Source organism: Mauremys reevesii, linkage group 7 (genome assembly GCF_016161935.1).
Source record: "Mauremys reevesii isolate NIE-2019 linkage group 7, ASM1616193v1, whole genome shotgun sequence".
NCBI classification, from domain to species: Eukaryota; Metazoa; Chordata; order Testudines; family Geoemydidae; genus Mauremys; species Mauremys reevesii.
This window is the reverse complement of record NC_052629.1, coordinates 94,327,730-94,340,730: the sequence shown is the minus strand read 5'-3', so window position 1 is coordinate 94,340,730 and position 13,001 is coordinate 94,327,730. Positions and strand designations below refer to the sequence as shown.

Sequence of the window (13,001 nt, the reverse complement as noted above, 5' to 3'; positions counted from 1 at the left end):
AATCTGGGGGCCGCATGCGGGGACCGAAGCAGTGCCATCAAATTGATCTGCCTTCCAACCTGCCCCTGCCCCTCCCTCTCATTAGCCACGTCCCAGCTGCCATCCAGGTGGTGCAGAGCAGTTTAGAAAGCAAATCCTGGCCAACTCTCCTCCCCCCACCCCTTCAAAGATGCCTTTTAAAAAAAAGAGAGGAGAGGAGGATTGTTAAAGGGACCTTCTGTTGTGAGCAAAACCGACTCCAGATGGCTCTTACTGAACCGTTATCAGCTGGTTAACGCTCTGACTTTACAACAGCTTCAGCTTTGGATGAATACTCTGGAAATCGGCAGGTTTTTAACCCTCTGAGTTTCAGCTTCTTGGGTTTTTTTAGAAAACAGGATTATTTTTGTTTTAATTTTCTTTTGCTTGGGGTTAAGAAATCGGCACCCAACTGCTCGGACTCCTGCCAGTCATTTGTTTTTCCCTGAGTTTGGGGGGGTTTAGCGCGTTAATTAGTTTTCACTCTCGTTAGATGGATTTTTTGGTTTGTTTGTTGCTTATTTAAAGAGCTTATTTGTTATGTGGTTTATTTGCCACCTGGATTTTTTTCAGGGCCTACACCCGGATGTGTGTATACACACACAATACTGCCCTGTGTTAAATTTGTCTTGGATTCCTTCCCCACACCCAAACCCCCTGTGATTGCTCTGGTGGGAGGTGTGAGGCCTGGCAAAGTTGTGAGGCTTGTGAAGGCTGAGGGTTAACAAACTCATGCCGCTTGCAAACAGAGCCTCACCAAACTTGTCACGCTTGTGAACACTGATGATCACCAACCTCAGGATGCTTGTGAAAAGGGGAAGCATCAGCTCATCTGTGAGGCATGAGACCCTTGTGGCAAATGCACATTTGTTGGGGCTTAGTTTAAATCCAGCTGACTTGCCAGCAGGAGAAGGGTTTGTTTGTGTGTGTGTGTGTGTCTCAGGGGAATGAGCAAGCCAGCCTAATGGAGCAGCTGGTGCTACCACACCGGCTGAAAAGCCTCCAGGGAAGCATTATTCTGAGGCAGACCTGCTTGCTTCTCTGCTATCCTCATCTCTTCCTGTGTTTTATCCCTCAGGGACGCTGGTACAGACGATCTGTCCCGAGATGCTTGCTCCTTATCCCGCGTGGGCAGCGCCCCTGTGCCCAGCGACCCAGCCTGATCTCCCAAACATCAGCAGTGCCGAAAGTCAGGCCTCTGAGGAAGTGGGGCAGGGGCTCACCAGAGCGGGGGTCTCCCCTCTCAGTCAGGGCTGATGACAGAAGTTCAAGTGGCAAGCCGTGAAGCTGAACAACAGTGGATCCCTGCTTGGAATCATCCACAAACTGGGGCATTTCTCCCAATCTCTGGACACCTGGTTTGAGCATGGGTTGGGGCTGCACAGCTGGGTTCAGGCTGCAGCAGCAGAGCCACCCAGGGCACAGGCCAGAAATCAAGAGCGGGAAGTTAGTGCTGTCTGATTTAATCTTAGTCCCAGAAAAGGGTGGCCTGGGGGAACTAGGCTGCCCACAAAGGCGTCTCCACACAAACCGACAGGCAGGGGGGCATGGAGCACTGCTCCCAGGGGAGAGGGCTGGTCTCTTCCCAGTGCCTTTCTCCTGGTAGCAGAGACCAAAGCCCACCCCAGAGTTTGCACTGCCAGACTGGGCTCTGGTTAGTGCGGCGAGTTGAAAGGCCAGGCCTACTGTGAGTGCAGCAGGCACCAGGCCGGGACAAGGTTGGGGATGCCTTGGTGCTGAAGGGGTAGTTGAGCTGCTGGCTAGGAGTGTGTGTGGGGAGACATGGGTCAGGCAGATGAATTGACTAGTGAATGAGATAATAGATAAACAGAGAGGTGTGTATGGGGGATGGATGGATGAATGGTTGCATGTGAGGACGGATGGATGAATGGGGATGTGTGGGGATGGATGGAGGGGTATGTGGGGAAAGAAGGAAGGAAGGGTGTATGTGGGGACAGAGGGATGGATGGGTGTGTCGGGGGTGATGGATGGACGGGAGGGTGGGCGTGTGGACGGATGAAAGGAAAGAAGTGTGTGGAGACAGATGGAAGGGTGTGTGTGAGGATGGAGGGATAGATGGGGGTGTGAGGATGGAAGGAAGGAAGGGAGTGTGGGGGGACGGACGGATGGATGGGGGTATGTGGGTTTGGAGGGATGGATGGGGGTGTGTGGGGATGGATGGATGGATGGAAGGCGGTGTGGGGACTGATGGAAGGGTGGGTAGGGATGGATGGATGGATGGGGGTGTGGGGACTGATGGAAGGGTGTGTAGGGAGGGATGGATAGATGGCAGTGTGTGAGGATGGAAGGAAGAAAAAGGGGTGTGGGGACGAATGGAGAGATGGATGGGTGTGTGAGGATGGAAGGAAGGGGTGTGGGGATGAATGGATGGATGGGGTGTGTGGGGACGGAAGGAAGGAAGGGGTGTGGGACGGATGGATGGGTGTGGGGGGACAGATGGATGGAAGGGTGTGGGGATGGATGGATGGAAGGGGCATGTTGGTATGGATGGATGGTGTGTGGGGATGGATGGATGGGGTGTGGGGATGGACAGAAGAAAGGAAGGTGTGGGGACGGATGGATGGTGTGTGGGGATGGATGGATGGGGGTGTGGGGATGGATGGATGTAAGGGGGCATGTTGGTATGTATGGATAGTGTGTGGGGATGGACGGATGGGGGTGTGGGGATGGACGGAAGAAAGGAAGGGGGTGTGGGGGACGGATGGATGGATGGGAGTGTGGGGGGATGGATTGATGGACGGGTGTGTGTGGGGGATGGAGGAATGGGGGTTTGTGAGGATGGAAGGAAGGAAGGGGTTTGGGGATGAATGGATGGATGGGGTTTGTGGGAACGGATGGATGGGGGTCTGTATGGATGGATGGTGTGTGGGGATGGATGGATGGTGTGTGGGGATGGACGGAAGAAAGGAAGGGGGTGTGGAGGATGGAGGGATGGATGTGTGTGGGGATGAATGGATGGAAGGGGGTGTGTGGGGATGAATGGATGGAAGGGGGTGTGTGGGGACGGATGATGGGGGGCTTTTGGTATGGATGGATGGGGTGTGGGGATGGAATAAAGGAAGGGGGCGTGGGGGATGGATGGATGGTGTTGTGTGAGGATGGAAGGAAGGAAGGGTGTGGGAGGACGAATTGATGGATGGGTATGTGTATGGGAATGGAAGGAAGGAAGGTGTTATGGGGGCTGGATAGACGGGTGAGGGTGTATGGGGATGGATGGAAGGAAGGAGGTGTGGGGATGGATTGATGGATGGGTGTGGGGGGGATGGATGGGTCGAAGGGTGTGTGGGGACAGATGGATAGATGGGAGTGGGTGAGGATGGAAGGAAGAAAGGGGGTGTGGGGACGGATGCATGGGTGTGTGTGGGGATAGAGAGATGGATGGAGTGCGTGGGGCTGGATGGATGGTGGTGGGGGGTTGAATGGATGTATGGGGTGTGTGGGGACGGAAGGAAGGAAGGAGGTGTGGGGACGGATGATGGGGGGCTTTTGGTATGGATGGATGGCGTGTGGGGATGGACGGAAGAAAGGAAGGGGCTGTGGGGGATGGAAGGAAGGAAGGGTGTGTGTGGGGACAGATGGATCGGTGTGTGTGGAGATGGACGGATGGATGGATGTGTCGGGGGGGATGGAAGGAAGGAAGGCGGTGTGGGGTCCGGATAGATGGATGGGGGGGGGTGTGGGGGATGGAAGGAAGGAAGGGGGATGTGGGGATGGATTGATGGACGGGTGGATGGGGGTGTGTGGGGATGGATTGATGGACGGGTGTGTGGGGGGGATGGATGGGTGGAAGGGTATGTGGGGACGGATGGAGGGATAAGGATGTGGAGGGGATGGAGAGATGGATGGGGGCGGTGGGTACGAATGGATGGATGGGTGTGTGTGTGTGACGGATGGAAGGGGGTGTGTGGGGACGGATGGATGAGGGTCTGTTGGGATGGATGGATTGGGTTTGGGGATGGATGGGAGTGTGGGGATGGACAGAAGAAAGGAAGGGTGTGTGGATGATGGATGGATGGGGGTGTGTGGGGATGGAAGAAAGGGAGGGGAGGTGGGGGACGGATGGATGGATGGGAGTGTGGGGGGGTGGATGGATGGGAGTGTGTGGGGATGGAGGGATGTATGTGGAGATGGAAGGAAGGACGGGAGTGGGGGGGACAGATGGATAGATGGGAGGGTGTGGGGATGGAAGAAAGGAAGGGTGTGGGAGACGGAGGGCTGGATGTGTGTGGGGATGGAGAGATGAGGGTGTGTGAGGATGGAAGGAAGGACGGGGGCGTGGGGGACAGACGGATGGGGGTGTGTGGGGATGGAAGGAAGGAAGGGGGAGTGTTGGATGGATAGAAGGAAGGGTGTGTGTGTGGATGGAAAAGAGGGTGTGTGAGGAGGAAGGGATGGATGGGGGTGTGTGGGTGGATGGAGAGATGGATCGTGGTGTGTGGGGATGGAAGGAAGGGGTGTGGGGACAAATGGATGGAAGGTGTGTGGGGACAGATGGATGGGGTCTGTTGGTATGGATGGATGGATGGGGATGTGGGATGGACAGAAGAAAGGAAGGTGTGGGGACGGATGGGTGGATGGGGGTGTGTGGGTATGGAAGAAAGGAAGGAGGTGTGGGAGACGGATGGATGGATGTGTGTGGGGATGGATGGATGGGGGTGTTTGAGGATGGAAGGGAGTGTGGGGGACAGATGGATGGATCGGGGTGTGCGGGGATGGAAGGAAAGGAGTGTGGGGGATGGATGGATGAGGGGGTGTGGGGATGGAAGAAAGGAAGGGGGCGTGGGGGACAGATGGATGGGCGTGTGCGGGGAAGGAAGGGGGAGTGTTGGACGGATGGAAGGAAGGTGGTGTGGGGGATGGAAGGAAGGAAGGGGGTGTACGGGGATGGAGGGAAGGAAGCGGGAGTGTTGGACAGATGGATGGATAGGGGTGTGCAGGGATGGAAGGAAGGGGGTGTAGGGGACGGATGGATGGATTTGGGGAGTGTGGGAATAGAAGAAAGGAAGGGGTGTGGGGGACGGATGGATGGGGGTGTGCAGGAAAGGAAGGAAGGGTGTGTGCGGGGATGGAAGGAAGGAAAGGGGAGTGTTGGACAGATGGATGGATGGGGGTGTGCGGGGATGGAAGGAAGGGGGTGTAGGGGACGGATGGATGGATTGGGGGTGTGCGGGAAAGGAAGCAAAGGAGTGTGGGGACAGGTGGATGGGGGGGTGGGGAAGGAAGGAAGGACGGGGGAGTGTTGGATGGATTGATGGGGTGTCCGGGAAAGGAAGGAAGTGGTGTGCGAGGGACGGATGGAAGGAAGGGGGTGTAGGGGACGGATGGATGGGGTGGGGAAGGAAGGAAGGGGTGTAGGGACGGACGGATGGATTGGGGGTGTGTGTGGGAAAGGAAGGAAGGGGTGTGGGGGATAGATGGACGGAGGTGTGGGGAAGGAAGGGGTAGTGTTGGATAGATGAATGGATGGGGGTGTGTGGGAAAGGAAGGAAGGGGTGTGCGGGGATGGATGGAAGGAAGGGGTGTAGGGGACAGATGGAGGGTGGGGAAGGAAGGAAGCGTGTGTAGGGGACGGATGGATGGATTGGGGGGATGTGGGAAAGGAAGGAAGAGGGTGTGGGGGATGAATGGATGGAGGTGTGGGGAAGGAAGGAAGGGTAGTGTTGGATAGATGAATGGATGGGGTGTGCGGGAAAGGAAGGAAGGGGGCGTGGGGATGGATGAATGGATGGGGTGTGCGGGAAAGGAAGGAAGGGTGTGGGGATGGATAGATGGATGGGGTGTGCGGGGACGGATGGATGGGCGTGGGGACGGATGGATGGATTGGGGGTGTGTGTGGGAAAGGAAGGAAGGAAGGAGGTGTGGGGCTGCATGGATGGGGGTGTGCGGGAAAGGAAGGAAGGGGGTGTGCGGGGATGGATGGAAGGAAGGGGGTGTAGGGGACGGATGGAGGGTGGGGAAGGAAGGAAGCGGGTGTAGGGGACGGATGGATGGATTGGGGTGTGTGGGGAAAGGAAGGAAGGGGGTGAGGATGGATGGATGGAGGTGTGGGGAAGGAAGGAAGGGGGTTTGTGGGGCTGGATGGAAGGACGGCGGTGTGGGGGACAGATGGATGGAACGGGGTGTGCAGGGATGGATGGAAGGAAGGCGGTGTGGGGATGGATGGAAGGAAGGGGTGTAGGGGATGGATGGAAGTGGGTGTAGGGGATGGATGGATGGGGGATGTGCGGAAGGAAGGAAGGAAGGGGGAGTGTTGGATAGATGGATGGATGGGGGTGTGCGGGAAAGGAAGGAAGGGGGTGTGGGGGACAGATGGATGGATGGGGGTGTAGGGGACGGATGGAAGGAAGGGGGTGTAGGGGATGGATGGATGGGAGTGTGCGGGGACGGATGGATGGGGGGCGTGGGGGACGGATGGATGGATTGGGTGTGTGGAAAGGAAGGAAGGGGTATGCGGATGGATGGAAGGAAGGAGGTGTGGGGATGCATGGATGGGGTGTGCGGGAAAGGAAGGAAGGGGTATGCGGGGATGGATGGAAGGAAGGGTGTAGGGGATGGATGGGTGTGTGCGGGGATGGATGGATGGGGCATGGGGACGGATGGATGGATTGGGGTGTGTGGGGAAAGGAAGGAAGGAAGGAGGTGTGGGGATGCATGGATGGGGTGTGCGGGAAAGGAAGGAAGGGGTATGCGGGATGGATGGAAGGAAGGGGTGTGCGGGGACGGATGGATGGGGCGTGGGGACGGATGGATGGATTGGGGGTGTGTGTGGGAAAGGAAGGAAGGAAGGAGGTGTGGGGGATGCATGGATGGGGGTGTGCGGGAAAGGAAGGAAGGGGGAATGCGGGGAGGGATGGAAGGAAGGAGGTGTGGGGGATGCATGGATGGGGTGTGCGGGAAAGGAAGGAAGGGGGTATGCGGGGATGGATGGAAGGAAGGGGTGTAGGGGATGGATGGGTGTGTGCGGGGATGGATGGATGGGGGCATGGGGGACGGATGGATGGATTGGGGGTGTGTGGGGGAAAGGAAGGAAGGAAGGAGGTGTGGGGATGCATGGATGGGGTGTGCGGGAAAGGAAGGAAGGGGTATGCGGGGATGGATGGAAGGAAGGGGTGTGCGGGACGGATGGATGGGGCGTGGGGACGGATGGATGGATTGGGGGTGTGTGGGGGAAAGGAAGGAAGGAAGGAGGTGTGGGGGATGCATGGATGGGGTGTGCGGGAAAGGAAGGAAGGGGGTATGCGGGGATGGATGGAAGGAAGGGGTGTAGGGGATGGATGGGTGTGTGCGGGGACGGATGGATGGGGGCATGGGGGACGGATGGATGGATTGGGGGTGTGTGGGGGAAAGGAAGGAAGGACGGAGGTGTGGGGGATGCATGGATGGGGGTGTGCGGGAAAGGAAGGAAGGGGGTATGCGGGGATGGATGGAAGGAAGGGGTGTAGGGGATGGATGGGGGCGTGGGGGACGGATGGATGGATTGGGGGTGTGTGTGTGGGAAAGGAAGGAAGGAAGGAGGTGTGGGGCATGCATGGATGGGGGTGTGCGGGAAAGGAAGGAAGGGGGTATGCGGGGATGGATGGAAGGAAGGGGTGTCGGGGTTGGTTGGTTGTGTGCGGGGACGGATGGATGGGGGCATGGGGGACGGATGGATGGATTGGGGGTGGGGGGGGGAAAGGAAGGAAGGAAGGAGGTGTGGGGGATGCATGGATGGGGGTGTGCGGGAAAGGAAGGAAGGGGGTATGCGGGGATGGATGGAAGGAAGGGGTGTAGGGGATGGATGGGTGTGTGCAGGGACGGATGGATGGATTGGGGGTGTGTGGGGGAAAGGAAGGAAGGAGGTGTGGGGGATGCATGGATGGGGGTGTGCGGGAAAGGAAGGAAGGGGGTATGCGGGGATGGATGGAAGGAAGGGGGTGTAGGGGATGGATGGATGGGTGTGTGTGGAGGGGCTGGACAGCTGGAGGTAGAAAACATCATTGCAGGAGTTGCCAGCACCCCTCTGCCTGGCAGGCGAAGCTCCCTCAAAGTTGGTGGCTTCTGTGCCCCACCTCGATGTTCAGCAGTGAATTTGCAGAGAAGCAGCCTCCCATGAGCCCTTGGGCTGAACCAAGAGGAGAAGGCGCGGACGACGTGCAGATCTCAAGCCTGGACTGTTTGGAGCTTTCAGGGATGAGGTTTGGAGCCAGTTCTGACCTGAGCTGGCCTGGTCAGCGCTGCCCTTGGCTGTCCAAATGGACCCATGCTAATCTTAAAAGGAGGAAGAGCTGGCAGGGAAGGAGGCACATCCCCTCTCCAAATGAGGGTTGTCTGACTGCGTTATAACAGGCTGGGCTCTTCCCAAGGGGTGAGCAGCTTGGGACCCTGTTATGAGAGTGCCCTGAGAGATGCCTGTACTTATGCAGCTAGTTAATGTGCCAGTAGGTGGTGCTCAAGAACCCACTGCATTGTTCATGTTGCCAAGCGATCGAAGTTGTTCTAAGTGGGGTGTCAGGAGGAAGAGGGTCGTTGCTTTGATGTGGCTGAGCGAGGGCCCACTCAAGGGCCACGTGTGCTCTCCTTCCACAGGAATGCCAAGCTCCACTGCAGCACTTTCAAAGTGTGTTACATTTTACAGATGGGGAAACCAAGGAACGGAAAGGCAGACTTGCCCAAAGTCGCCCAGCAGCAGAGCCAGGAATAGAACCCAGGTGTCCTGAACACCAGTTCTGTGCTCTCCACCAGGCCACAGCTGGGGTGGGAGCCCAAGAAGACACTTGGTTAATGGTATGCCTAGCTGCTCCAGGCTTCATGCCTCATCTCTTGGCTGGCAGGTTAGAGGATCAAACAGCTGGCTGGGAAGGGACAGAGTGTTCGGGAGCTCAGTGATTTTTTGCGGGAGGATCAAAGCATGTTACTCTAACCCTTCCAGATCCAGCACCGAAACGAAGGGACAATATTTAAAAACAGCAGGATTTTCCATCCTGCAAAATGATGTGAGATTTTGACTATTTTTGCCATCCTGTGTCAGACCAAAAAGCCAAAATTTCCAACTTTTCCCGGAATGAAATACCCTCGAAGTCGCTTACAATGGCACTCAACAAGCTGGTTGATGAAATGGCATTTGGCTGAGCAACTCCAGGGAGCAGGTGATCAGCCCTGATCCAGAGGAAATTTTCCACATTCAGAGCCCAACCCCGAAAGATGCTGCTGCCCCTGTTGTTCTGAGGGGGCATGGATGGGGGTGTGTGGGGATGTGCCAATCTAGGGCAAACTCCTTTTCCTCACACCCACCCACGCTCGCAGTGAGGCCGGGTGACTGCCAGCCCCCACCTGATTGACCTTTAAATCTCTGGCCCCTCCAGTGCAGCCCGTTAGAGCTTTAACCCTTTGAGCACTGGTGCCGAGTCTTACAAGTAGGCATGGCAGGACACTGCGACAGCATGGCAGGTGATGACCTCCTTCATGGCCACCCCTCACTGGCCCCTGAAAGCCAGCCAAAGTCTTGAATGTTGGGAGCCTGACTCAAGGGGCTTCTCCAAAATAGCTCAAAGCCCATTGGGGGAGCGGGGAGAAATCGGACTCCTTTATTTCAGATCTAAAGGAGATCTAAGCTTTGGAAGAATCCTGCTCTGATTTGTGGGTGCCGATCCCTTGGAAATCCAGCCCCAGGATGGTTGGGAAGCTACGATCCACTTCCATCACAAGGCTGTTCAATGCTTAAAGAGCTCACAAAGTCTCCTGCTGCAGGGACCATCTGCAAATGCAGGAGGCACCCGAACTCCTGTGGCAGCTTTAGAACCTTGGGGACCTTGTGTTTGTGAGATGGCCTTTTCAAATTCACCCGGTCCCCAGCACACAAGTCACAAAATCTCTTACACTCAGTCATCAAAGGGCTAAAATGACACTGTTGGTTAGATCCCCTCCTGAGACATAGCTCTCAGCTGTGGTGTTTTCAGCCAAGATGATTGAGACACTTGATTCCCATTCGTTTAGAGGGGAATCGGAATGTCTCGACACCTCGGGCATCTTTGCAATGCTCAGCGTTGGTGTTAAAAATAAACCCAAGCTAAAAAAAAAACAAAAAAAAACTTGCTGAAGTGTTTATGGGATAATTATTATTTTTGAAGGATTCCACTGCAAACAGTGGGCTCAATTTGTCTTTCGCTTACACTAGTATAAAAGAGTATTAGATCTCAGCTGTGACAACTCTCGGAATATTATCATAGCTGGTGTTTTTCCTGAAAGCCCCAGCTCCAGGAATCATGGGATTAGGTGAGAATTTCTGTTCTCTTTAAAAAAAAAAGTTTTAACACTTCCTGTTTTATTTATTACCTAGTTTCCCTCCACAGATCTCAAAGCGTTTTACAAAGGAGGGTCTTATCCCCATTTTACAGAAGGGGAAACTGAGGCACAGCAGGCCAGAGCTGGGGGGTGAACCCAGACGCCCTAAGTCCCGGTCCAGTGCTCTGCCCAGTAGGACACACTGCCTTGTTGCTGGAAAATGTGAGTCCTAGAGACTCAAAATGCAGAACGCAAAAGAAGAAGAATCCCAGATTTCTTCTTTTAAAAAATGTGATGATTTCTAAGCCAATCTCATGATTTCTGACTCCACCCCAAGCTGGCAATACTGCATTTTGGCATCACAATAAGCAGCCAGATTTTGAAAAGAACTGAGAACATTGGACTCAGATTGGGAGCTCTATGAGGCAGGGACTGTCTCTTGGCTGTGTGTTTGTACATGGCCTAGTGCAGTGGCCTCCTGGTCCATGACCAGGGGCTCTTAGGTGCTACAGCAGTACAAATATTTCATAGGTTGATGGCTTTCAGGCCAGAAGGGACCATTAGATCATCTCTGGTGCCTTGTCTAACACAGGCAGAGAATGTCGCCAAGCTAACCCTGCAAAATCCCAATCACTTGGGTTTGACTAAAGCATCTTCCAGAGAGGCAGCCATCCTGCCCTGGGGCGTTTGTTCCAATGGTTAATTGCCCACCCTGGTCAAAATGTGCATCTTGTTTCTCAGTGGAATGTGTCTGGCTTTAATTTCCAGACATTGGTTCTGCCTCTTTCCACTAGGTTAAAGTACCCAGGATTTTCTCCCAGTAAACCATAACCAAGTCACCTCTTCCTCTTCTTTTGGATCAGCTAAACAGATTGAGCTCTTAAAATCTCTCACTCTCCAGCATTTTTTCCTCCGCCCACATATAATTTTTGCTGCTCTTCTCTGCACCCTCTTCACTTTTGCCATCATCTTTTGTCAAAGGAGGGCACCAGAACCGGACACAGGATTCCTGATCACTGCAAACAAAGTCAACGGCATTTCACTGGTGTAAATGAGAGGAAAACTGGGCCCAAGATAACAAAAGATAACCCAGTGATCTGACCCTGTTGCTCTTTCCTAACCCCAAATGTTGCAGCCTTGGGCTAGCCCTGAAGGTGAAAGTCACTAAAAACAATAGTGAAACTAACTAGAGATGCAGGCTTGAAACTGACCAGTCTCATTTCATTGATTGAAGTGCCAAGTAAAAAAAAGTTAACCGTAGGGCATCAATGATGAAATCAGATATAAGAAATATAGCTCCCCGCTCCCCCCGGCAAGAGTTAAGAATGTGCTGCAGAAGTGGGAGATTTAATCTTTTCTTTAGACGCTATAGTGTCCATTTAAGCACAGATCTGATGAACCCCCTCTTGCCTGATTTCTTTTTAAAAACAACCCATCCCAAAGGCTTTTAAAATAATAATAAAAAAGTGTGGTTTAGTCCTAAAGGGTGAAATTCACCCTTGCTCATGCATCACTTAAATCCAATTGAGTGGAGCAGAAGTCTTATGCTGGATTTCTGCACCAGGGGGAATTTTGCTCACAAAGCAACTCGAATTGGCAGAAGTTTCCATTCCACTTGGACTGGTACCTCAGCTGGTGTAAACTGCTATAGATCCATTTACATCAGCTGAGGGTCAGAGTTTAAAACCTGATAAGTTCTTCCAGACTCAGATCTCTTGGGGTGGGGTGGGGTGTTCATCTCATTTTAATATGTTGCAAGTGTCTGTGTTTGTGTGTGGCAGGGGGACAAGGTAAGAGAGACTTTTTAAAATCAGTTTAAAATTCCAAATATAATCCAGATGAAGGTAAGAAATTTAGCATCCAAAGTGGAAAATCAACACATAAAAGCCCATACTACTCAAAGGGTTAAATCTTGTTTTGCTATTTTTTTGGTTCATCCAGGTGTATATAAATATAGATGTATAAATCTCTCAGTTTTTGTTTTAAATAAATTAACTTGTTAAAGTCCCTTTAACTGATTTTTTTTGGTTGTTGGTTGTTTAAACAATCAAGTTACAGACATTAAAAGATACATTTAGATGCTTATCCCAGTTAGAAAAACGTGCTAAGAATTGGTTATTAAAAGACATTTTGAATTTATCGGTTTAAAATACATTACAAGACTGGTTTAGCGTTCGGTTTGTGTTAAAAGCATATTATTAGCTGGTTAAAAGAAGATTTAAAATTACTTTTTTTGTTTTGCTTTTTCCCCAACTGAGTTTAAGCATTAAAGGTACAGAGCTCAGCCGGGAGAGAGAACGGGGTGTGACCCTGTGCTATGAAAACTCAAGTCAGTTACAAAGCTGGTGAAAAAATACCCAGAGTTCGAGGAAGGGATTCTGGCTGTTTGAAGATACAGGGTGAAATGCTGGCTCCATTAAAGTCAACAGCAAAATGCCCTTCACTGTCTCTCTAGCCAAGACAGATGGCGTAGTCTAGTGGGTAGGGCACAAGGGTGGGACCTTGGACTTCTGGGTTCTATTCCTGGCTCTGGCTCTGTTGCTGACTGTGGGCAAGCCTCTGATTCCCATTAGCCTACTTAGACTGTAAGTCTTTGGGAGAGGGAGCATGTGTCCTGCAGCACCCAGCACAATGGGGACCTGATCTCAGTCAAGTCCTCCAGGAGCCAGTGAAAAATAATAACTCAATAATATCTGTCATTC

General features: G+C 53.2%; 1 protein-coding gene and 1 long non-coding RNA gene across 20 annotated transcripts in view; one reads left to right on the top strand and one right to left on the bottom strand.

Moving 5' to 3' along the window:
* NRXN2 (neurexin 2) overlaps positions 1 to 13,001 on the bottom strand; it is a 305,022-nt gene that overhangs the window by 36,985 nt on the left and 255,036 nt on the right. The window lies entirely within an intron of this gene.
* Positions 180 to 10,078, top strand: LOC120409530. Of its 2 annotated transcripts, none has more exons than XR_005601324.1 (3): positions 180 to 329; positions 1,097 to 1,464; positions 8,022 to 10,078. It is a non-coding gene; the product is annotated as an uncharacterized LOC120409530 (long non-coding RNA). The 2 variants fall into 2 exon arrangements; XR_005601325.1 differs by having other exon boundaries at positions 1,097 to 1,705.